Consider the following 25713-nt stretch of genomic DNA (forward strand, 5'->3'; position numbering starts at 1 on the left):
GCTATCCTTTGCCTCAAGGCAAAGATCACTTTCTGCTATTGCTTATTCACTGCCATGTACGCTTGCATGACAAATCACCTCTGTAAAGTTTTGCCTGCCATTGTATCTCAGGACACATAAAATGACTATATGGATGCAATTCATTTTAATGATTGGTTCTGTTCTCTCATACTTGCAACATATTATTCAGTCGATTAACTTCACCTCTCTTTCCTTTGAAGTGAAAATACCATGAGAAGTTTTTTAAATCACAGAATGTGAAGCTGATTATTTTTCCTTTGCTTTATTACCACAAGGAACTGTTTTGCTCTTGTCATACAGTCTATTAATGAACGGACACTCGGCAGCGCAAAATATTCAAGCACGTAGGAGAAAAGTAACCTATGGGTCCATAAAGAGGTCAGTGAAATTAGAACAGTTCAGTTTGAAAGACCTTTCAGAGATCACCAAGTCCAACTGCCCGACCACTTCAAAGCTAACCAAAAAGTACAGCGTGTTACTGACAGCACTATCCAAATGCCTCTTGAACACTGACATGTACGGGGCAAAGGAAGTCTGTTCCAGTGTCTGACCCCCTCACAGTACTGAAAAGTTTCCAAAAGTCCAGTCTGATCCTGCGCTAGGGCAGCTTTGTGCTGTTCTGGTGCCTTGCATGCTGTGATAAACAAGAACAGAAGGTCATCCACATGATTTTACAGTATTTTCTAATATAATTACATATAAAAGCTTTAACTTGCCTAAAAAGTTAAGATAACTCAGAAACTCAATTTCTGTTGATGTGCTTTAGACTACAAAGGATACTTCTGTAATAAGCGTTAATATTCTAAAGCAGCAGCAGAAATTCGGGGGAAAAAAAAAGAGGGAAAAACCACGATACACAAACTCACACAGACCTGAAACAAGAAATGTTGGCTGACTTCCATTCGGTCATCTGAAAACAGTCACTGTGCCCTCGGTGGTGTACTCTGCACTGACAATTTCAGAAAGTTTTCAAGATCTACTACTTAACATCATACATCAAGCTGTTATAAAAACTAAATTCATTAGTGGTTACTATTTCTCATTAAAATGTACATTTCACATACAGGAAAAAAAATTATGTAAACTCATACATGGACTCTCTTGCTCATGATTTTAATTCAGCTAATTAGTTTAAGTGGCAGGCACCATCACTTTCCCTATGCTGCATTATACTTAGGATGAAATCCATAGCACTTCTCCCTTCTCCTACCCCATAAGCTATTTGCGAAATGCTTCATCACGTTGAGTTAAAGACACGTTTTGTATCTCTGGCAAAGACTATCCCATGCTGACCCTAAGGATAAATAAAAGCTTGTGTCTCCTCTAAGATGGTTGTAGGCACAAACATCAGTGAGGCCACCTGGCTTAGCAGCTGAAAGCAACGAGACTAAAACCAAAAGGGCACTTCCAGCCAACTGGTCTGCACTTCACTGCTGCTGGCTGCTGCCAGCTTGACATGGGCTATCCTGCTTGACACGCTGTACTTCAAGCACAAATGTCGTGCACAAAAATCAGAATTTGTTCTTTAACTTGAAATTACAAAAATATTTGTGACTCAGGTTGCGATATGAATACATAGTCTGGCCCACCATTCAATGACAGTTTCAAACACTTAAAAAGTAAAAGTATGCAACTGTACAGAATATCAGCAAACTTCAGAAGCATAGGCAAAACGCAATCAAGAGCATATTCTTCTGAAAAGCAGAGCCAAGAAGAAAAACCGTGAAAGACATTTTATTCATTCTTAGCCATTGTACACCTTTTTAGGCACGATATAGGTGAGAGCAGTCAAACTGCAGTAAGAAATTCCATTAGTCTACATCTGAGAAAAACATGACAGCTTAGAGGCTGTTCTCCAGTAACATAAAATCCAGAAAGTTCCTCTCTGATTGGTAAATACAAGAAATTACAAGTAAGCTGCAACATTTAAATGAGTGCTTATGTCTGTGTGATAGAACTGGAGGCCTAAGCAGAGCTGGGGGAATGGACATGACAGGAACTTGCTTTTGTTGCAGAGGAAGTACAGTTTCTGTTGCTGTTCTACTCCTTTCTGTGCTAGATGCAAGGTCTGTGTGTACTTACCATCTTATAGAGCAGTATCAACCACCTGCAAAATCACTTTTATAAAGAACACATCTGAATATCTCTTTCAGACAAAGGACCCAGGCGCACAAGCTGGGTCCTAACTGGAATCCAAATCCAATTTTACCAAAGCAAGTCCATCTTCACTACAGCAAAGCAGCCATCACAAGGTACTTAAAGTTTTCATGCCGAACTGAGGATTGGGAAATGCACAGAAAGGAATTCAGATGACATGGGATTCAAAACATCCAGTCTAGTCCCCAAAAATATCTGCATATCATACTCCCAAGTCAGGTTACTTTGGTTTCAGAAAGCTGAAATATAACCACCTCCATACACTGCTCTTTGAAATTACTTGATCTGCCGAGCAAATATGATACTGCCTGTCACTACTTTGGAACTTCTCACTAGAGATGGCTGTATTGCATATTTCAGAGCGTTTTCTAAAATTCCATAGAATCATAGAATTGCTCAGGTTGGAAAAGGCCTTTAAGATCATCAAGTCCAACCACAACCTAACCATACTGCTGTAACTAACAATTCTCCGCTAAATCATGTCCCACATTCAAATATTATTTCTATTAATGATCCATTCAGCAAAATAAGTCCAATTTTCTCATCAGTTTTTGTATCCTACTGCCTAAGCTAATTATTTTAAAGCATGCCATAGTTGTGCTCTGAACATGAAACTTTAACCAAATAAAAGCTATAATCAGGTGGCAATCAGCATTATAAAATATGCCCAGTGGTAAGGAATATGGACAAAAGGATCTTTCTCTTGTTTTCCAATTTACCACGTTCAGCTTGCGTGAAAGACCTATAAGCTTCTTGCTGCCTTTCTAAGATTAATGTTAGTTTAAGGAAGATCAATGATTCTTTAGCCATCAGCAAAGGGAAAAAATCTTTCATTTTTATATCCCACTTGCCAGTTTGTCACAGGTAAGAGTGAGTATGCATTTGGGTCTGATAGGCTCATAAATAAAACAAATAGTGACTAGAGCAATACAGTTGGAAATGCTAAAAATGTTTTATTTTTATTTCTGCTTCTTTCCTCATTCCAACCTCCCAAGTACCTCCAAAGGATCTATAAATTTCAAGCACAAGATGTGCAAGACCTCCTGTAAGAAGATGTCTTTCAGTTGTCATCCCTCGACACAGATTAACCTGGTACACAGCTTTCTAAAATCTTTCCAAGAATGACAGAAAAGCTAATATCTTTTTTCTATAACTTGTCTTTGAAGAGAACAATATACTTGGTTTCCATGGCTGTTCCTAATGTAAAAATGCACGTTTTTTTTCATTCATTACAAAATGGTGTTATACAACCTATGGATTTACTTTTAGTTAATATTTCACACCCGAAGTATTGTACATTTTTTAAAACATTGAATGTTTCACGTTGTCTGATGATAGACATCAATTTCTAGCAGAAATGTAAAAAACTAAAATCATTTATTCATAAAAGCAATCACCAAAGAAAAGACAACATGAAACCCAAGAGAAGAAAGGAAGGAACATTTTTAAAAAAGAAAGGTATGTGGATAATGTCTAATGACAAACATGTCATTCATTGACAACAGTGCTGAACAAAACAGTTTTTCAGACAAGGAAGATGGAGGCTAGGGAATAGATCTCTATTTGGTGGGAGAGGAGGAAAACAACAAAGACAAGTCAGGCACTGATATCATTTGTATGATTAATTACTCCTTTAAAAATGCACAAGCACGTCCAATGATACATATTTCAGTTTTTTGTAGCAAATATTTTTTTCCCCAAAAAGCACAAAAGGACTGATTTTCCACAAATTAATAAAATAACAAAATTCTGGCAAAAGTGATGTTAAAAAACAACAACAACACAAAGTCATATCTCAATTCCAGAGAAACTGATAGCAACATCAATTAAATGATTTTATACTTTAGCAAGTCTGTAGTTCTGCATTTGTAAATTTTCTGTACCTATGTTACTCACTTATAATGACAGAATCAATTCTAATCCTGTATAATTTTTTCCTAAGCTTCAATCATTTGTTCCACAATTTCTATATATCACAGAATGCAGACTGATATAATGTTGGAGTACAATGCAGCTGTATAATTTCCTTTCAATTTCTTTCACAGAATAAGTACCATATACTTCATATACACAGCCATGTGATTTTACTATTTGTTTCTTTCAAGAAAGCTCAAGGGAATAAGTTATTAAATACACCTGCAAATGCCCAAGAAAATATGAAAGGACATTTCATAAGGTCAGAAGAGGAATGCTTATAAAATCACAAGGGCACAGAAAAAGACACAGGAAAGATACTTCTCAGATGAACTGTTGATGAAAACAAGGGTTTGAGAAACATGGCCATTAGTTTACAAGTGAACCTGAACAAATACTAATAAACCCACAAAATAAAAGCAGATACCAAATCAAACGGGGCTTTGCAAGTTTGAAAACTGGCCGCATAATTAAAACAAGTAGGGCAGAATTAGATATCGCAGAGTACATCTGATACATTAATAAATGAGTCAACACCTGTCAATGTCACCTATGATAGCTGCATGGCTGTAAGCAAGCATCATTCTTATTAAATGCATTTGACTTAGAAAGTCTCACAGTTTTACCAAAAACCCAAATCCTAAATACAGTCCTAAAACTCACAAAAGCTGAGCAGCATCTTACAGAAATTCTAGCACCACTTTAGAAAACAAAATGGCAGCAGGTGGCAGTTACCTTGAACAGCTGAAGAAGAGAACATGGATGAATTCAGCAGCCTGGGAAGCTCTTAATGGTTCAGTTTAAAGCAAATAAACAAGAACCTGATAAGTCAAAGAAAAAGGAAAACCAGACCCACTGACATGGAAAGGGTGATTAGCATGGTGTGGATGTATTTAAGTCCTAGAGTATGCATATGCTTACTCCAAGCCTCAGTTTCAGCCTCTCCTGCCTGTGTGGTAAAATAAACTAGTTACGGTTCAAAGAGCAGTCTGAAGCTATTTCTCATTTCTGTTAGTTCTACAGGGCTCAGACAGAAGGAAATAGTGGCAGACCTGAAAACAAAGGTCTCTAACACTTTAGTTTTATTGCCTTTTTTGCTCACGTATTAAACCCTCCATTTTCAAAGACCTGACAGTTTCAAATGCAAACAGAAAGCTAACTGAAATCTAGCTAATTTATTATACATACTTCTATAATAGGATTTTTTGAACTGTTATAAATACTCTGCTTCTGTTAATGAAATAGGAAAAACTAAAACAAAAGAATAAAAACATTACAACAGAGTTGTTTACGACAGAACTACTTCATTTTGCCTTGTTATTTCTTGCATCACACATTACTGTATGATGAACTAAAAATAATGTGCAAATAGAAAATGTCTTTTTAAAAAAATATTACTGTAAGTGCAATACCTCTTTACTACAGTGATTTTCCAAATAAGCTATAGGAAGATGGTTTGGAAAGAGGCTATATACATATTTTACTAAGCTATTTCCCTGCATCAAAGTAAACTTGCTTGCTCTAGCAATGAGAAAGGCAGACAGGAGTTTGTTCAGAAGACGACTTACATTCTTCTTGAATTCTGGCCCAAAAGATGTGCAAATATTACAAGAGCAAGGTTTAAGTATGTTGGTGATAGGTGGATTTAAATCACTGGGACATACAATTCCTAAACCAAACACTAAATCTCAAAAGCATAGGATTTTGATAAGGAGTCATAGGAAGTTCTTTTTCTGCTGGCATTAATAAATTTCTCATAATTTTCAGTCAAGAATATATTTCACTCCTTAAATAAATTAATGTACAGTTAATCACATGATATATGCTTGTATTGTCAGTGTTTGGCTGGCACATTATGGGATGTTAAGAAACACTTCATGGGCATATCATAGTCTGTTTTAAACAAGATGAGTAACTGGTTGGGGTTTTTTAATTATTGCTGTTAAGAACTCCTTTCCATTCCATAAGCAATACACTTAGCAGAACTTGCATGTCAAGACCAGAAACAACACATCTGATGGAACAGCTGCATAATCAAGGAGTACTGGGAAAAATAATTTTAAGAATAATGTAAACCTACATTAGAATTTAGAATAGAATCATTATTCAATATGGAAATAAAGAAGGCAAAAAGAAAGAATGTATCTTTAGTAATAGCACAAAGAAAATTCCCAAAGGAATATGGAAGTGTGGCTTAACAGGAGCCCTACATCAAGCACACTACTCCAGGTTACATCCCATTCTGTCTGACCATTTGTGACCATTCATACTTAGACAAAAAAAAGAGATATCTCCACGATAAACAACTGTCAAAGATGCACAGCTTGAAGTAATTTTTGAAAAAGTCTACTCTGAAATCTTAAAAATACAAAATTCTTATGCTAAATGGAAAGCTCGATAAATGGAAAGAAAATTTGTCATTTAATCAAAAGAATTGATTGACAAAATAATATAAGAGTTACAAAGATCACATCATTTACTTTTAAAAACCTTAGTATCCAATTGCTTAATGCAAAGCTTCCACTTTCAAACAACAAATTTACACAGCTGGACATCAAGAGCAAAATGCTGCTAGTTTTAATACCAAAAAAAACACTCAGGGTTAGAAATAGGAAATTGTTTTCCTGATTTACGGAAATGTCTGAGATGGTACATTAAGACCAAGTTGATACTTTTAAGGGTTTTAAGCAAAAGCTATGAGGAGAAAGGATCACCCACAATCTCAAAGTTGAGGTTATTTTGTTTAGAGTACTCGGGAAACTGAGATTTAAGAGCTCAACTTCTTTCTTGGAACAGGAAGAAGCAGCCTCTTGTACCACAGAATCCAAATCTCAGTAAGTTACACTAGCCCCATATTACTGTATGTTTTGTGGGATAAGGGAACTCACCACGATCCCGTCCCTCATTTTATTCTGAAATTTCACCTACAGGAATGCATTGCTGCTGTTGTGCCAACTTTTCTTTGTTTGAAATGAAACATCTTCTATTCAAAGGAAAAATTTCTTTTCAGCTCCAGAGTCGTGAGAAGAAAATTCGCTGACCAGAGAGCCTGATACAACTGCAATTACCTATTTACTTGTGAAAAATCCCAACTACTATCGCTAAATATTAAATAAGTGTGCCAGAATACTTCTTCAGAAATCTGGGGGCATAAATGCATCATCCTGAGCACCATAAGATAGATGCATTTAAAATCTAAACATTAGTATAGAAGTAGATTTCTAACAGCTTCCACAAAAAATTGGTTGTAATCTATTTTGAAGCACAATGCCTTCACGCCAGACTCACTGCCAGACGTTCAACTCAGCCAGCACTCAGAATACATCAATTGATTCAAGTGTCTTCAGAATCCCTCAGCACTGTGCCATTCTCCCCAGTAACACCACTCCTTGCTTTCAGAGCAGAGCACAGCAGATGAGGTGCATCTCCCAGAGTACAGCAGCTGGGTGCTGTGTATGAGGGTTAGCCCAAGAGCGCCAGGTTTGCTGCAGCTCCAAGTCTCATGCTGTAAGCGCTGGCAGTGTCAGCCCACCGCAGCACCATGCCTCTGCATTAGCAATTATCTCAGCTACAGCATCACAGATAAGGCTGAATCACTGCATGATCAATTTCACCACCAGGCACTGATGTATTCATAAATGGTTTTGAAAGATAATCTGTAGAATGTGGATTCAGAACTATATATTAGAGGAAAGAGTCAAAGGATATAGTAATATATCTTACATTTCTGTTGACTATTGGAATGCTAGACAGATTTTTTAAGTCCTATTTTAGCTATATAGCATTTTCTTTGTACCTTTTCAAAGCATCCACGTACATAGACACCTATATGAAAGCTGTTCAAGCATATGTTATATTTTTTCAAAAAAGGAAAAGAACAAAACCATTAGCAGCATTTCTTTTTAGATCTTTTTAAATTTTTTTTTTTTTTTTTTTTTTAAATCTCCACTAAGACATCGGTGTCCTCCATTTATAAGATGAATTGATTTATTATACATCTTTGATCTCTTGTGTACGTACATGCAATGGTCATTGACTGAACCCAAAAGATGCAAGGCAACGTATATATTCTGGACAACCAGAACTGAAAATGTAAGTTAACACCAGAGAAGTTGTTTCTTCCAAACTGAGAAGATACGAGGCTACAGAAAACAAAGAAGTATTCAATGTCTAACTTGTACAGCAAATTTATCATCAGTTCATAATTCTGCAAACATTACTGTCAGATAATGAACCCAATCAATTTAAAAGATGACTACTAGTTCAGACCAAATATAAGTTCTCATTACTGCACAAACTGTTTTTTCTTCTAAGTAATTCCCCCTTCATTACAACTCCGCTCGAAAGAAAGTAGTACTCGTTTGAAAGAAAATATGATACAAAAAAAAGCATGATTTATCTCAGTAACATTACATGAAGAGAGTAGATACAGTTCATGAAATAAAGAGCTTGTAACTGTGTTTGGCCAAAGATCTACCTGGCTTGGCACTACACCTCAGCAGAGACTAAAAGGAGGCCTAAGCAGTGCTATAGGAATAGGAAAAGCTTACATTGTGTTTATTCCTCAAAATAACTCCTCAAACCACAGGGCACTGGAGCAGCGTCTTTGGATTCAGCAATCTTTTTAGGTTATTGTGTGTTAATATACATAATTAACAAATTAAAATGCTTTGAGGATTTTTTTTTTCTTTTAAGAAATAAAAATAAATGGTAAGCTCCTTTGTTTAGTCTTGATGCTTCCCAATGTGTTTGGTTTACAACTGAAGTTTGTTGTCTCAGAATACAGGCCAGACTAATTTAAAAATACCCGTATAACCAACCTTTTCATACAGGAATTTTAAATAAATTCGGTAAGAATCAGAAAAGCCTAGGATGCAGACACGAAAATTTGCTCTACGCATATTCTGAAGTCTCTACCACCATGGGACATAAAAGGCATGCCCAGGCTAAGAACAACCTTGCAATGCATTGATACTCAGTGCAGCAACACTTCTGGAGACATTGCTTCAGTGAAGAAGGAAATGCAGCTGCTCCCTTTACCAAAGTCCACTTTTGTCTCATTCAAGACTTCTGTCCATTTTACCCCCAACCTAGGGGAAAACAAAGAAATCTAGCTGGACAGGTATTTAGAATGATAGCAGAGAAAAAAAACTAAGAAGGTAATATTAGAGTCTTTGAGAGCAAGAGAGCAGGATGCATATTTGCATGTGCATACATAGGCAAAGGAATGAGCAAACATTCAACATCAAGCTAAAATAATCAGCCATGTGAACAATAAATGGGAGAACTGCAGACAGACAGAGAAATTAAATGTAGATTATTTTTTGCAATAGATCATATAAAACATTAGCTTTCCTAGGTTCAATTTAAAGCAACTCTTATTAATAATGCATCATTTAATTTAACAATGTCTTTTTATTAAAAAAATAAAAGAAAGAAAGTTTAAAAAGATTTATTTCATGCATAAGGAAAATGCTGAGATTGTTTATACCAAGCTGCTGCAGCTATTAATATACTCCCTGAAAGGTTACAGATTCTGTCTTTTAAGCAAAAATATCAGTGACATTTGGATCTGTTTGTTTAAGACTGCAGACTGACAGAATGGGGACATAAGAAAACGCAAAGAGAATAGATGCAGTGAAGGTATACACATCTACTTGCTATACTCATATTTAAAATATACTTCTTGACATGACTATTTTCTCTATCTTTTCAAATTCGTCTTCTGCAAAGTGCTTGTCATAATTCAAATGGATGAAAACTGGACACATTTTTAACGTAAAAAAACCCTAATAAATGCTTTCTTATAATGTGATGTTTTTTCCATAAAAACATTAGTTGCCAGAAGTACTTCTAAGTTCTTAAAAATTAAGTGTTTAAAGTTTAGGTACCTAAAGTATTTTAAGAAACTTTTTCTTCCATCCAATAAGAGCAAATTGTCTATTACTGTGCAGGGAAATGGCTCAATACCTGCTTTACTAAGCTTAGCATCATTCACGTAACATTGGCAGTGCCTGAAAGATGATGCCAAGGAGATTAACTGTGTTACAAAGCCATTTTCCTTTCTCCTTAAAAACCAAGAGTAGCTCAGGAAAACGTGAAGTTGCTGATGCCAACTCATCTGAAGCTGTGGATATTCGCAAAGCAACAGGATTCCACAACTCTCCCATAAAGGCAGTTTATGCAACATTTGCTCTTTCTGTGTCCTCGCCTCTGCCAAAACGTAATCTTTTCTCTCAGGAGCAACGCATATCACCATGCTGCAATTTCTGCTGAAGCACCAGGAAGAAGAAAAGCTAATGAAATTTCAGATCTTGTTTCTAAGTCTGAACTTAAGACCTTCTCATTGCCACCAAACAACAATCAAACATAGATTTGAACATAAATCTGCAACTCAAGGCCATCTTCCTTTTCTCTGCATGGTCTTCTGCCTTATGATCACAGTAAACATTCACATAGTATGTCCCTCTCTCTACTGTGTAGTTTCATTATATCACAGCTAAAAAAAGGAGCTCCTATGAACTTTTAGGTAAAGAAATTTAACATGTATTTGCACTCATGTTTTCTTCCTAGCAAACTTGCTTTTCTACTCCAAGTGCAATATCTTGTAACTGAACTCAGAAAACCCTTTAACAGAGTATTTCATTGAAAGTTGTCAGGGAAACTGGAAGAATGGGAAGAATTTGAGACAAAGGGAATCCAGCTAAGTACTATAATGTCACTTCACTCAAATTGAACACAAGTGAAAGCAGAGACTAAGAACAAAACGTCAGCTGCAGTTGTGTTAAAAGATCTAATGAAGACGTAATAAGAATGTGGTAGAGAGACCTACCTAAAATAAACTCAGAAGTCCTTGATTAAAAAACAAAACCACCACCACCACCACCAACAAAAAAAAACGGCAAAAGGACAAGCATGGATTCCGCTCTCAAAAAAGAGTCAAAAAACCTTAACTTTTCTTCCCTTTGGAGAATTCCACTGTTATTTCAAGACATCCCTATTTAAAATGAAAATTTAAGAACAATTCCAGCTGTCAGGCACACTCTTCAATGAGAAACCAGATTAAGAGAAAACTGGAACTAACAATATACTCTAAAAGGGAATATGTATCCCTTATGCAGAGACAGGACAAGAAAAGCCAAGGAAGAGATAGTACTGAACTTGGTGAGGGACATGGAAAACAAGAAGGGTTTCTTTAGATACACTCAGCAGAAAATACAGACAAAAGAGTGTACTTCCTCCTCTGATGAATGAAAAGGGCCTCGGCGGTCGTGGAGAATGCTGAGATACTTAACTAGTTCTTTGCCTTGGTTTTCACAGCAAGTCAGGCTACTCATGCTTCTCATACTCATGAACTTCTAAGTGGGGTTCAGGGAGCAAAATCCCTCCCAGTGGAAGAGTGGAGTCCAAGACCACCTCATGAGACTGAATGTGTACAAGTCTGTGGGGATGGATGATATGCACCCCAGGCTTCTGAAGGAATTTGCTGATGTGGTTGCCAAGTCACTGTCCATCATTTTTGAAAAGCACGGCTGTCAGATGAAGTCCCTAGCAACTGGAAAAAGGGAAATATCACTCCTATATTCAAGAAAGGGAGAAAGGAAAACCCAGGGAGCTACAGACCAGTGAGCTTCACGTCTGTGCCTGGAAAAGTCATGGAACAGATCCTTCTGGAAAAGTTCAGGCATGTGTGAGATGAGGAGGTGATCCAAGAAAGACACAGCAGAGCTTAACCACAGGCAGATCATGCCTGACTAATCTGGTGGCCTTCTGTAATGGGCCAACAGCATTGGTGGACAAAGGAAGGGCAAACAATGTCATCCACCTGGACTTGTTCAAGGCCTTAGATATGGTACTGCACTACATCCTTATCTCTAAATTAGAGAGAGATGGATGTGAAGGCTGGACTATTTGGTGGGTAAATAATTGTTTAGATGATCATAGCCAGAGGGTTGCTGTCAACAGCAACATGCACAAGTGGATACTGGTCACAAGTGGTGTCCTCCAGGGGTCCAACTTGGGACTGGTGCTCTTCACCATCTTTATCAATAACATAGACAGTGGGATTGAGAGTACCCTCAGCAAGTTTGCCAATAATACCAAGCTGAGTGGTGCAGCTGACACATTAGAAGGAAGGGACACCATCCAGACGGACCTGGACACACTTGAAAAACAGGCAAATGAGAACCGAATGAAGTTCAACAAGGCCAAGTGCAAGGTGTTGCACCTGGGTTGAAGCAATCCCAGATACAAGTATTGAGTGGGAGAACTGCTTGAGAGCAGCCATGTGGAAAAGGACTAGTGCATCATGATGGACAAAAAGCTGGACATGAGCCAGCAGCATGCTCTTGCCGCCCAGAAAGCCAACAAGTATCCTGGGCTGCATCAACAGAGGAGAGGCCAGCAGGCAGAGGGACTCCCTCTACTCTTGTGAGGCCCCATCTAGAGTACTGAGTCCACCTCTAGGGCCCTCAGTACAGGAAGGATGCAGAGCTGTTGGAGCAGGTCCAGAGGAGGGCCATAAAGATGATCAAAGGGCTGGAGTACCTCTCCTGTGAAGAAAGGTTGAAGGAAGGGCTAGTTCAGCCTGGAAAAGAGAAGGCTTTGGTAAGATCTCATTGTGGCCTTCCGATGCTTGAAAAGAGCTTACTGGAAAGGAGATGACTTTTTATGTGGCGTGAGAGTGATAGGGCAAGGGGGAATGTCTTTAAATGAAAGGATGAGAGATTTATGTTACATGTTAGGAAGAAATTGTTTTACTCAGAGGACGGTGAGGCACTGGAACAAGTTGTCAAGTTGTCCAGAGAAGCTGTGGGTGTTGCATCCCTGGAGGCATTCAAGACCAGGTTGGATGGGATCCTGGGCAGCCTGTTCTGGTGACTGGCAAAAGATTGGAAGTAAATCTCTTGTAGGTCCCTGACAACCTAACCTATTCTATGATCACCCAGGCAATTCCCACTCCAGTTTTTGTTTGCTGCAGGTACTTGACAGTAACAGCATCTTGATCTCTGCTATTCAGTGTGTTGTATAAAGTTCAGTCTCCCAGACTAATTGACTTAATCTACTTGTTGACTGAAATCTCTATCTGTAAAATGGGATAACTAAATGAAATGTAATGGACTGTGATATATCAAAGTCACACTTGTTAAACTTAAGGGTTTTGTCAGCTTTTGAGCTATAGGAATAGTCCAATCGTCACAAACAGGACTTATTAAACAATACTTTGGCAGCACAGAGATATTTCAGAATACCAAAGTGGTTGCATAACTACAGGTATTAAAGTTTAAAGAATCTAACAATTAAGAACAGAAAAGGTTTAGAACTATGAATGAATCCTATAAACTCTTTTAAATAAGCAGCGTAGATAATACCAAAATTACTGTAATCTGAAAGCATGGTTGTTTGTGTTCTGCTCATTGACCACTGTCTCCATTCTCCCTTTCTCACAGTCTAAACTAATGTAAACACTCTGGCTTTTTTTTTTTTTTTTTTTTCCCCCTTTTCCTAAGTATTCTCATCATTTTTCTTTCAAATTTCCTTTGACTAACTGCTCTCCATCCCTTAGCAGCCAGTAGGGTGCATATAGAACAGAACGTCATTTTTACCTCCCTTTTTGCATCATTTCACTGGAAGAATTTGTTTCACTGCTTTGAAAAGCAAAGCATTTGTTTCACTACTCTCATAAAAGACAGGATAAAGATCTGCAATTACATAAATGAGATATCTAGCTCATGCTCCGAGAATTTACTTAAAACCAGAGCGACATTTGTTTACCTCAGTCAATTCAATTATTTTAATGTCAAGACTAAAGCATTTAACTGGATGTATATGTATTCTATCAATATGCGGTTTTTAAACATGTACTTTAATTTTCTTACAATTCAGTCCCCACGTCTGCAACAAGAAAGCACCTAAGTTATGAAAAATTCACATTTGAAGTTACAGTTCATCCAATAAGAACAATTAATTGGAGAAAAAGTACCAGGAACTCATTAAGAAACTTTTAAAAAGTAACTGACAGTACAAATGCTATTCCTAATTTTCTATGAGACTGTTTAAAAATTCAAAGAACTTTCCCATAAAGTTGAGCTCTGAAACATAAATTCAGTGTTATCATAGATTTCCCTGCCCATTTGGTGTGACGGCCTAAGGAGGCACAGGTAATGTGATCACCCTGTATGCCAGCATCCCTCTTGCCAGCCCCTGTGTTTTCTAAGTTGTTGTGCAGGCTTCATCAAAACCAAAAAGGGGTTAAAGGGATCAACAGTAACGGATTTTCTCCACTTTGAAAAACTGTTTTCCATGTAAAGAGAAAGAGGTAAATTACTGTCTCTTTTGAGAAGAACCCGGACTTTATGTGCTCTGCTTAATCAGTAGCCGGGGAGACAATCGGCTTCCAGAAAGCTGCAGCACACACTGCCACATGTGTGAGTTTCTTAGAAGGATTAATTGTAGCCAGTGCTCTAGCTTAGACACACACAGTTATTAAGTCAGCATCCCTTAGCCATCAGCTCAGACAAAATCTTGTTTACTCATAAACACTACAGTGACCACTTGAAATTAGAAGCCCAGGCCAAAATATCTTTGAGCATCAGCAGTTGTTGAAAAACCCAGCACTGAGTCATGGTTTGAACTTCAAAAAAGCCTCAGTTTATACTGTAGACTAAATTACATTCTTAAATACACTTATCTATACTTGTCTGTACCTGAAGTTTGTGCAGTGAGTCTTTATGTCCACTGTCCTCACATTTAGTTTGCTAGGAATTTAAGTGAAATAATAAATATTCACAGAAAGAACAGCAGCTAAGTATTCATGACACTTCTGCAAAGACAGACACCAAAGTTTTGGAGCCATCTCCTCTCTAAAAATTAAGCTTCGTGAAACAAGTACTGAAAGGTATATTATGTTCAACTGTGCAGCACAAAAAAAAATGCTCTGTCCACATACCGCTAGTGTAAAAACTCTTCATCTTGCAGATTAAACTCCTGCAAGCCATGCAATCCAGCTACCACATATTCAGTTTTCAGTGCACAAGTACCTTGAACCACACGCTTGAAGCCAAGTGCAGCTGCCCCCACAAACAAGGACTTTTTTTCTTCCAAGACAGGAAGAAAGGTATATTCTAAAGCTTAAGTGCCAGTGGCTTTACTTTCAAGAGGTTCTCGAAATTTGGGTATCATCTTTCTAATTTTCCCAATGAATAGAGAGAACTAACTCTTTACGAATCCCTTATCTAGTCCAGTCTTCTCATAAATCTACTGAAAACTCATCAAGAGTAATAACCTGCAGATATTAATGATTCAAACTGAAAATCTTCAAAGAGAGGACTCTTCACTGTAACGGAATGGAAGAACTGTAGATACTCTTATATTGTCCAATATTTAGAAAAGCTGTAATACTTGATTGAAAATGAATAGCTTAATGCAAATTACTAGTATTTCTGTTTTCAGAATACAACCTTAACTGAGATGCTTAGGTTCCATCCCAAATTCACCCATTGCTATTTTTTTTTAAATACAAAAATTTTCAAATGTGTAAAAAGCATTATAAATGAGCTTTTGGTAGAAAATTTTATTTATTTTAATTCTTACGCTCCACAGAAGCAGCCTGAGAGTGTTTGCAAGGTGACTCATCTGTTTTGCATTATAATCGGTACACATCAGCTGCCATAGCTGGTAAACAGCTGAAGTAATGAAGAAGAAAGGCAAATGAGGAAAACAAAGGAGAAACTCCCTTGGCTTTGACATTCTTCCTTGAATTCCATGCATATATAAAGAACCAAAAACCATAACAAAAACAACTCATAAAACCTGCCCACAGCTACCTTCAGCATACTGCACAGCTCAGTGGACATCAGACAGACCACAGTCTGGGGCATGCGATCAATGACAATGCTGCCCAACAAAGCTGCTTTCCCAAACAAACAGATCTCTTCAGCACATTTGCCCAGGTAGACTGATCACTTTAGAAAAGTTGCTCCAGACACGGCTCTGTTGACAAGAAAATAGGCGAATTTTTCACCCTCAGGAATTTGCCTGTGACAGGCAGCCGCTGACAGGCAGAGAATTACTGATGCAACATGTACTGCATGACGGACTGAAACAAAACAAACATCAGTAGGTCTTCACACACCACTTGCTGTTCTTTACCTCTTTGATCTTTCTAAGCTTAGATTATTTAGCTACAGGTTTATGCAACTTCTCTGTCAGCTGTGTTTATAAAGTTAAAGAATAATACTTTTCCACACCCAAAGTCTTGAAGTGACAATAACATACGTACTACTTGATGCCACCTCCTCCTGAAAAGTATTTCCTTTGACTTGGCAGAAAATCTGTACCAAACTGTGAATGCTGATTTGCAAAATGAGAGCGTTTGTTCCACAAACAAGAGCCTTGCAAGTTAATTGCTCTGCCGAGCTGTTTACTGCGTGCAACGTGGAAAAAAGTAATGTGAAAGCAGCATTTTAAATTAATAGTTTTTGTTTTAAATTAAGTCATTATTCCTGTCAGAGCTAGTCAATTACATTTTTCACAGCCAGCCTCAGAATAACTCTGATTTTAAAGACCCAGCTCAGACAAAACAGGATTCTGTTTTACTGTGGTCTTCATCTTTTGCTCCGAAATATTAAATCCACTGCTGCAGCCACTGTACACAGCTATACATGAAACACATTCTACAATACTATGCTGTCTTACTGTCTGCTATGAGTAAAGCTTCAGATCTTGGCCATTTATATTTTACCTTGCCATACTTCCAAAGATTTCAATCAGAACTTGCATATTGCCTTCTGATGCAAACATGGAAAAATGCCTAAAGCTATCTGAATTAAATTTGGCACCAAACAGTTCTCTGAAACTATTATTTAACTAGTCTTAGCCCACAGCAAGGTTTTACAACCAAGCTATAAACTCTTTAATAATAAGATGCCTAATAAAAGTGCTGACAGATCGTTCACAGTTTCAGCAGTGCTCATTAAAATGCACTCAAACAGAACATTGTCTGGATGACGGATTCTCAGCGCTGAGGAACACCTGACATCTTGATGATAACCCATGCATTTCTGGCCACGTGCCCTCTTCCTAGCCGGACACTTTGTAATTACATTACTTTCTGCAAAAATGACGACTTTGGCACTGAATGTTAATGACCTGTTCGTTAGCTAACAAAATCATACCTCGCTTCTAGGGAAGAACATGCAACTTTAACCAATATTTCCATGAGAATTAACTTCAAAGGAATATTTTCAGTAAAGGCTATAACAACGAATTGCATCACTCCAGGACTTTATCTCCAAACTCTTCTTTTTCTCATAAATTGATTTAATTTTTTAGAATTATGCCCCCGTGCCACAGAATATCCTTTTATTCATATGAGTGTGTCCCCTGAAACAGCGTGAGGGCAAACAGGTACTCTTTTCTTGTTTAAGTATCACCTGCTCAAGCACACGGAAGAACCATGGTTGGTTCCTGCTTGGTTGCAGCAGCAGGACTAGGTCTGTAGGCTGCAAGCAACATCTGGGAGGATTTCAGTTCCCGTGAAAGGGATTCTCAAGAAGTAGCAAACAGAAAGCTCAGAGATATTCTTCAGATTTAAGAAAACATTAAATCATAGCCTAATTTATGTCTTTACCTAATCCTACCTCCTTCACACAGAAGGAAGCTGCTTGCACGGGGCTGTATCCGGTCTGGAAGGAGGACCATCTTGGGGCACCACTGTGAGACACTAAGACCCACATTTACCCCTGCTGCAATTTTATTTGCAGCAGTACATAACACGAGGAAGCCCACGGACTCCTCAAATGTATTTCCATCAGTCACAAATCCTCCCACATAAAAATTACCTGGACACAGAAATGGAAGTTGGTATGGCCTTCCTGGCAGGATGCTGCTCAGAAAAGGGCTTCAATCCACAACCCTGGAAAGCTGAAAGAAGAAAACAAGAATACTGACTAAAGAACGCAGATAAGAGTTTACAACTCAAAGCTTGACAGAGTGGATTATTTAATTGAAATGTAAAATGTATCTGTAACAAATCTTCCCTGATTTCTGAAAAGCTTTTTTTTATTTATTTTTTAATTAGAAGCCTATGAGACATCTGTTTTCCAGCATGAAAGCATAATTTGTCATACCAATTATTGATCTCCATAGAGCCTCTAATGAGACTGGCAGTCACAGAATCACACGATTCTCAACATCCATAACACAGCTGCAGGAAATAATTCTGCTTTTACAAGGCACTCCAGCCTGAAGTAGCAGGTTATTTGAAACATTGCTTAGTAGAAAATAGGTGCAATGTGTGTGGGTCTGCAGTTGTCATCTACTTGCCTTTATTCTTCTTGAAGAACAAAACAATATGTACAACCATTTCTTTTCTTTTTTTCTTTTTTTTCCCACCAACCAAGTCTCCTTGTCTTCTCAGGCATTACTTCTACATTCATGAGACCTACCACCCAGGGCCACATTATTGCCTTTCTGTAGATTATCAATCTAGCCATGTGTTGACAACTTCTCTCACAGTAAGCCATCTATTTATAGCCTTCTATTTAGTTAGACCATGTATCAGATAAGAGAAAATACAGAATTATTATTACAAAATGCTATAGACATTTGTTGCAGAACAGCCAGAAAAAATCATACTGCCATATTCTGTCACAAAAGGGAGGCAAAACCGAGGACCACAAGTAGTCTCACAATGGAACTGCAGCTACTCTTCTGGGATTGTTTGCCTTCCAATTCCTGCTTTCAATTCTTGGATGTTTCCAGATGCTTCACATAGCTTTTGCTAATGTCCAGGGAAGGATTTTATGCCCTTTGTCTGCTCTGTGATACAGTTCATGAATTCTCTCACATTTCTAAATGATGTTATATAAGAATCCAGAATATGTTTTCCCCTAGAACAACAGCTACTCCAAGGATTCAGATGCTACTCCTCACTCTATTAGGATTTAGTTCCTGTTACGGGTTTTCTAAAAACCATCCCAGTATTCTCATAGTTGGCAAAAAATAAATAAATTTGCTCAAATGCCCAACATTTCTTTCAGCCTAAGATCTTAAGCATTGCCATGTCAACATTCATCAGATTCAGCTATGTGCCATCAGATGTCAGCTGTACTTCCAGGTAATTCTTCCAGGCTTCGTTCTGAAGCAGAATCACTGTTTTGAGATCAGAAATCTTTCTGTCACAACTGAAAAATATTCTGAGTACCCCTTTGTAGTTGTTTCACTGTAAAAATAAGAGTTCTACACCCTTTGGGAAAACGGTGGATAAAGGAAACAAAACCTCAGACTGCTTATTTATCCTTCTAATAAAATTAATTGAACTGCCATTGCAGAGGATCTTCTCTGCAACTTACAATAAATAAAGTCTACTTATTTAAATACAGTCACAACTGCAGTTCAGACACTTTTTTTCTTTTATTATGAATTTTTGATTTTAATGTGCTCTTCAATGACAAATCCCCAAATTAATGTTGTGTAAAAAAAAAAAAAAAAAAAGAAAACCAAAATCTGTGATATACAGTGAATCACAAGAAGCTGGAATATTCCCCCGCCTGCAACTCTAACCATGCAGCACACTCACTATAGCCACTGCTCTCAGTTTATCAGGCAAATCTCAAATCAGCAAAAGCAAAAAATGCTGCTACAAGTCACTTTCCAGTTGATGCAGCTCTCTTGTCTGACCCAGTGCTTCAGAGCATCAGATAATAATAAACCAAGGCCACAACACAGAAATTAGTATGCCTTAGGGAAGGATAAAACTACAGCACAGCAAGTACAGACAGCAAGGAGAGGCAGATGGGATGATGGGACAGACCAGCTGAGCTTTAAGTTTGCTTACAGTTTTCCAACACTAGACAGGATTGCACTCTTACAGAACTTAGGTTAAATTTAATGAAGAAAGGACTAGAGAAACTTGGAGGCAATGTGCCATGTTGTAAAGATGCACTGTGTAGTAAATTAACAAAGTCAGACATTACTCATTAGTATTCATAGAATCATAGAATCACAAGGTTGGAAACGAGCTATAAGACCATCTAGTCCGTCTTCACACTACCACTGCTACCACAAGCTACTAAACCGTATCTTGCAGCTCCTCATCCAGACGCCTCTTGAGCACTGCCAGGGACGGCGACTCCACCACCTCCCTGTGCAGCCATTGCAGTGCCTGACCACTCTCTGAGAGAAGTTCTTCTTCCTTAAGTCTAACCTAAACCTCCTCTGGTACAACTTGTGGCCATTCCTCGGGTCCTGTTTGTTGCCTGGGAGAAGAGGCCAAATCCCTCTTCACCAGAACCTCCCTTCAGGAAGATGTAGAGTGCAATGAGGTCTCCCCTGAGCTCCTCTCCTCCAGACTGAAAATCCCAGCTCCCTCAGCGGCTCCTCATAAGACTTGTGCTCCAGACCCCTCACCAGTTTCGCTGCCCTTCTCTGGACACGCTCCAGGGCCTCAATGTCTTTCCTGTAGTGAGGGGCCCAAAACTGAACACAGCACTCGAGGTGTAGCCTCACCAGTGCTGAGTACAGGGGATGATCACCGCCCTGCTCCTGCTGGCCACACTATTTCTAATGCAGGCCAGGATGCCGTTGGCCCCCTTGGCCACCTGGGCACACTGCTGGCTCATGTTCAGCCGAGCATCAACCAACATCCCCAGGTCCCTTTCCTCTTCACAGTCATCCAGCCACTCGTCCCCAAGCCTATAGCGCTGCATGGGGTTGTTGTGGCCAAAGTGCAGGACTCAACACTTGGCCTTGTTGAACCTCATCCCATTCACCTCAGCCCAGCAATCCAGCTTATCTAGATCCCTGTGGAGGGCCTCCCTACCCTCAGACAGATCCACACCACCTCCCAACTTGGTGTCATCTGCAAACTTACTGAGGGTGCACTCAATCCCCTCGTCTAAGTCATCAATAAAGATATTAAACAAGATAGGCCCCAGTACCGACCCCTGGGGGACACCACTTGAAACAGGTCGCCAGCTGGACTTCACTCCAACAGCCTTTCCCTCATCTACCAGTCTGGTCACCCAGTCGTAGAAGGAGATGAGGTTGGTCAAGCACGACCTGCCTTTCATGAACCCGTGCTGGCTGGGCCACCACGCATGCGCCGTGCAATCTCCCCCAAGATGATTTGCTCCATTACTTTCCCCGGTACCGAGGTCAGGCTGACAGGCCTATAGTTCCCCGGATCCTCCTTATGGCCCTTCTTGAAGATGGAAGTCACATCAGCAAGCCTCCAATCCTCCAGGACCTCCCCAGTTAACCAGGAGCTGATAGATGGCCCAGAGCGGCTCGGCAGTCACCCCACCAGCTCCCTCAGCACCCGAAGGTGTAGGCCATCCGGTCCCATGGACTTGTGACAGTCCAGATGGAGGAGGAGCAAACTATTGAAACTTATACAAAGCTAACTTTTTAGCTTGAGAATCCCCTCCAGAATACTTGTTTCGAACGTGTCGCCATTCCAATGGATCCTGAGACAAAAATCCTTTGTAAGTCGTCAGGTATATTCCAAGCCTTTACACAGCATGGTTCTTGTCATATGAGCACATCAGAACTCCCCAGTTACTGATGACAGAGCAGCATAGGGCTCCTGTGAATCGTGCACTTGCTGCATACCCACTTGGAGACTGAGTCGCCTTCCCCAGTACTGTTATACAGCATGCCAAGTGTACAGTGGCAATTCAATTACTAGAAAATGTCTTTTTCACAGCAATACCTTGTATTATCAGCTACCAGAACATTCCATTTGCCTTAAAAATGACAGTCCTCCTCTTTTGTGTCCTATTCTGGGGTACTACAGGCAGCAGGGGTAAAGGAGCAAGCTCATACTTGGGATCACTGTGCCGCTGGGAACAGAGTATCTGTCAATCTGCCAGCACTGCCACATTTAGATTCACACAACTCACCTCAAAATTTCTTATCTTTCCTTCACTAATCCACACCTAATCTCCTAAAGAATTATTGGATGCTGGTTTTCTGCTGTATGTGCAAGGCTGGAACCACCTCTCCTGAGAGCCTACCCTCCTGTTTTATTTATCAAAGTCAAAGCACAAATCCAGCTGAAATAAACAACTCCTTACAAATTCCACAGTTCATATATTGGTATGCAATTTTTAATATACAGAATCTTAAAAATATAGAAGCACTAGGCTATCCCTGCTGGGCTAGACTGCCATTCTAATCCAAATACTCGAGACCTGATGAAAGACATCTCTCTGTACTCATTTTACTCTCTGTTTTCATGGCTTTGTGAATCTTGGTCATATCAATTCTCAGTCTTATTCTCTCCCAAATGAAGAGAAGCTGTGTTTTTCCATCCTTGTCTCTTACTCTTGAGGCGAGTGTTCTGCTCCATTAACCATTTTGGTTCCCATGCACAAACCTATGATGAAAAACCATTCCCTATACAGACAGGCTTTAAAGAAACACATGAGTTTCCTCAACAGCTCTTGATCAAGACACAGTTTCAGTGCTTGATAAAACTGGAGAAGAATTCCCCTAAATCTAGCCTAGATCCTGTGGCAGCATTACATCATCCAGTCACCAGGTAATGCACAGCAAGCAGTATGATCCAACTGCACACCATAGGGTCAGGAGAACCCTAGGCATTTTAAGTCAGATGCTCACTTCTACAGCTGTTTTCACCAGAAGAAAATTATAAATACCTTAAAAGAGGCTCACTGGCTCTTCCCTTATTCACCATAAAAGCTCTTCACTTGTCCTCCAGATCATCACCATTTTGACTAATAATTTCCCATTTAACAATTGTAAATACAACAACTTAAATTTCATTTAAAATTCCTTAAACCAAATACGGTGTTTCTGAGAATGTCCCCCCTGCTCAGTAAGACTCTATTTCACATCATTTGCAGAAAACATTCATTTCATACATTTTGCATGCATGAGATTTTCTAAATTCAGTGTCCTAAAGAAATTCAAAATGGTGATTTGATGCTTTGAAAGTGCTAAGGGATTCACTTCTCAGACCCACCTTTAACAGAGGATCATTTTTAAACAATAATGTGGTTACCAATCATTCAAAGCACTGAGAAAACGGAGCCTGACAACTGAAGGGTTGAAAAGGGGGGAAAAAAAGGGAGGGGAAAAAAAGGCAGGGAGGGGAAAAGAATAAAAACAACAGGAACTGTAAGGAAATCACTGCAGCTCTGGAATTTGTGCTACTGGAACTTATAGGACTGCACTTTCCCTGTGCTTTAAGTGACAAAACTTTCAGACCTCTGAAGTATAGCACCATATTATGTGAGATAATTCCTCACTACACATTCTGCATATTTCAAAATAGGGGTTGTGCCTTTCGTTGACAGTATTTCTCCAAAACCAAGAGTTAATAAACTTGGGAATTCATGTCTTGCAGAATTGGAAGCTCTGCAAACCATCTTGCTTCCCCCCATCCCCCTACACCTCATTTCAAAATAAATGATCACTTAAACCACCTCCCCCCCCCAAAAAAAAAAAAACCAGCAGTTAGATGAATCTTGCTCTCAAGGCTGTAAATTGGAAGGCTTTTTAAACGTATAGTCACATTTTAGACAAAGCAACAAATCTATTTGCAGAAATGTGTGTGTATATATACTGCACACTTTGTGAATTTAAATTCTGATGAAGATACTAAGTGATGGTGCTTTAAGGATATCTGTCTCTGAGAATGCATCTTGAGGCGTCAAGAGTAGTAGTAGTTTTGTTCTTCACTCTACAGCAATCTATCATCAGAAGCAGTCACTGAAAATTGAAGTAGAACTACTGGTCTACATGCCAGATAGAAGTTTTTTTGAGATCTAAAAGTCCACTAGAAGCATGTGCAAGCATCATTTCAATGTGAGGTAAATATTCCCATTTTATTTTCATTTCAGATTGCCTGTTTCTTAGTATATTCTTATTCACCAAACACCCAACATCACAATTAAATGCACTTTGCATTTCATTATTTCCAGAAGAGATGCTTATTTTCACATCTTTTTGGTCCTTTCTTGCATAAATTTTCTTCATTTGCGGAAAACAGTTTCCTGTAAAATCTCCTTGCCAGTGGATCAAATGGTACAGTTTTCATTCAAGCTGAAGTCCCTGTGAGAGTTTTACTTGATTTAGGACTGATTAAAGACTGCAAACTAATACCCAGAAACTAAACATTCACAACACACAGGGAATTTAGCTACTTTTTATTTCCTGTCAATTTCAATCAATGAACTCTTTTAAAGCCTCAGTCCAACTGCATATTAAATTAAAACAGAAGGCCCAGCAACCGGGGCAGCTCATACTCGCACCTACAGATTTAAACAATACCAAGCAGGTGAGGAACTGGCCTAAAGCACATTGCTTTCAGGACTGTTTTCCCATTTTCCCCATTGAATTCGATCACAGAATTTCCACGGAGCAGAGTTCAGATGATATCCATTACTATTCATAATTGCTTTCCCTTGCATGTTACATATTCCAACTTGTCAATTCAGTCTACTCCTTTTCTTGGTTTACAACAGTTTACAAACACATATATTGCACTTTCATTTTACTAACAGAATAGCAGTATGAATCATAGAATGCCCTGGGTTGCAAAGGCCCACAGTGCTCATCCAGCTCCAACCCCCTGCTATGTGCAGGTCACCAACCAGCAGCCCAGGCTGCCCAGAGCCACATCCAGCCTGGCCTTGAATGCCTGCAGGGATGGGGCATCCACAGCCTCCTTGGGCAACCTGTTCCAGTGCCTCACCACCCTCTGTGTGAAAAACTTCCTCCTAATATCTAACCTAAACCTCCCATCTTAGTTTAAAACCATTCCCCCTTGTCCTATCACTATCCACCCTATTCAATTTTCCCCTTCATCAGAGCCTTTTTTTTTGGGGGGTGGGGGGGTGGGGAGGGGGAGGAAGACGACAGAAATGATTGATTAACAGTAGTTTTAATTTCTTTCAGATCCACATTGATTCCAGTGCTTTTTATAGCAGCAATTCAGTCTCAATATACATTTTTTTTCAACCTTGGTAGGGATGACTTGAAATATCTGTACATCTCGTCCCACTCAATTCAGCTATTAAATAAGAGTTTCATTCTTGTCCATCTCAGCCCATTTCACAGGGAGGGTTTATGTATATGTAAGTAATTTCTCCATCATTCCTTTTTTTCCTCTATCAATTGTACTACCACTTATACTACTTTTAAAGAAGCAGTGGCTTCTTTTGCTCAGTTTATACAGATATCCAGTCACAAAACTTGTGCATTGCATCAGGTTCAACAAAAGCCTGGAAAACCCTCAGTTTAAGAACAAATGAAAAGAAACTGTGCCCTATGCTTCTGAGGAAAAAAGCATCACACACTTCTGATCACACGTACCCCCTCACCCTCTGGAGTCCTTACTAAATGCACCCTTTATTGCAGTCATTGGGGCAGCTCATAACACTAGAAGAAGAATCACCTACTGATGTAAAAACAGCCTCTCATTTATAAGAAATACACCAATATCTTATTTATGAAATAGCTTTATTGCAAACACATTAAAACAATGATTTGCTAATGGACTGGTTTTTCTATTGGAATGTATACACAATTTAAAACCTTAACACTAAGTCACTTCTAGCTACCCAGGAGCCACTTGTTATCTGATCACTGTGA

General features: G+C 38.9%; 1 protein-coding gene across 1 annotated transcript in view; it reads right to left on the bottom strand.

Moving 5' to 3' along the window:
- Window positions 1-18006, bottom strand: part of SPON1 (spondin 1) — a 232097-nt gene extending 214091 nt beyond the window's left edge. The window contains exon 1 of the mRNA XM_090142074.1: window positions 17934-18006. The gene's annotated coding sequence lies outside the window, so the exon portion shown is untranslated. The remainder of the gene's footprint in view (window positions 1-17933) is intronic.
- Window positions 18007-25713: the final 7707 nt, after the last annotated feature.

The sequence above is a fragment of the Phasianus colchicus genome, chromosome 5, assembly GCF_987193195.1.
Source record: "Phasianus colchicus chromosome 5, bPhaCol1.hap1.1, whole genome shotgun sequence".
In the NCBI taxonomy this organism is placed as follows: domain Eukaryota; kingdom Metazoa; phylum Chordata; class Aves; order Galliformes; family Phasianidae; genus Phasianus; species Phasianus colchicus.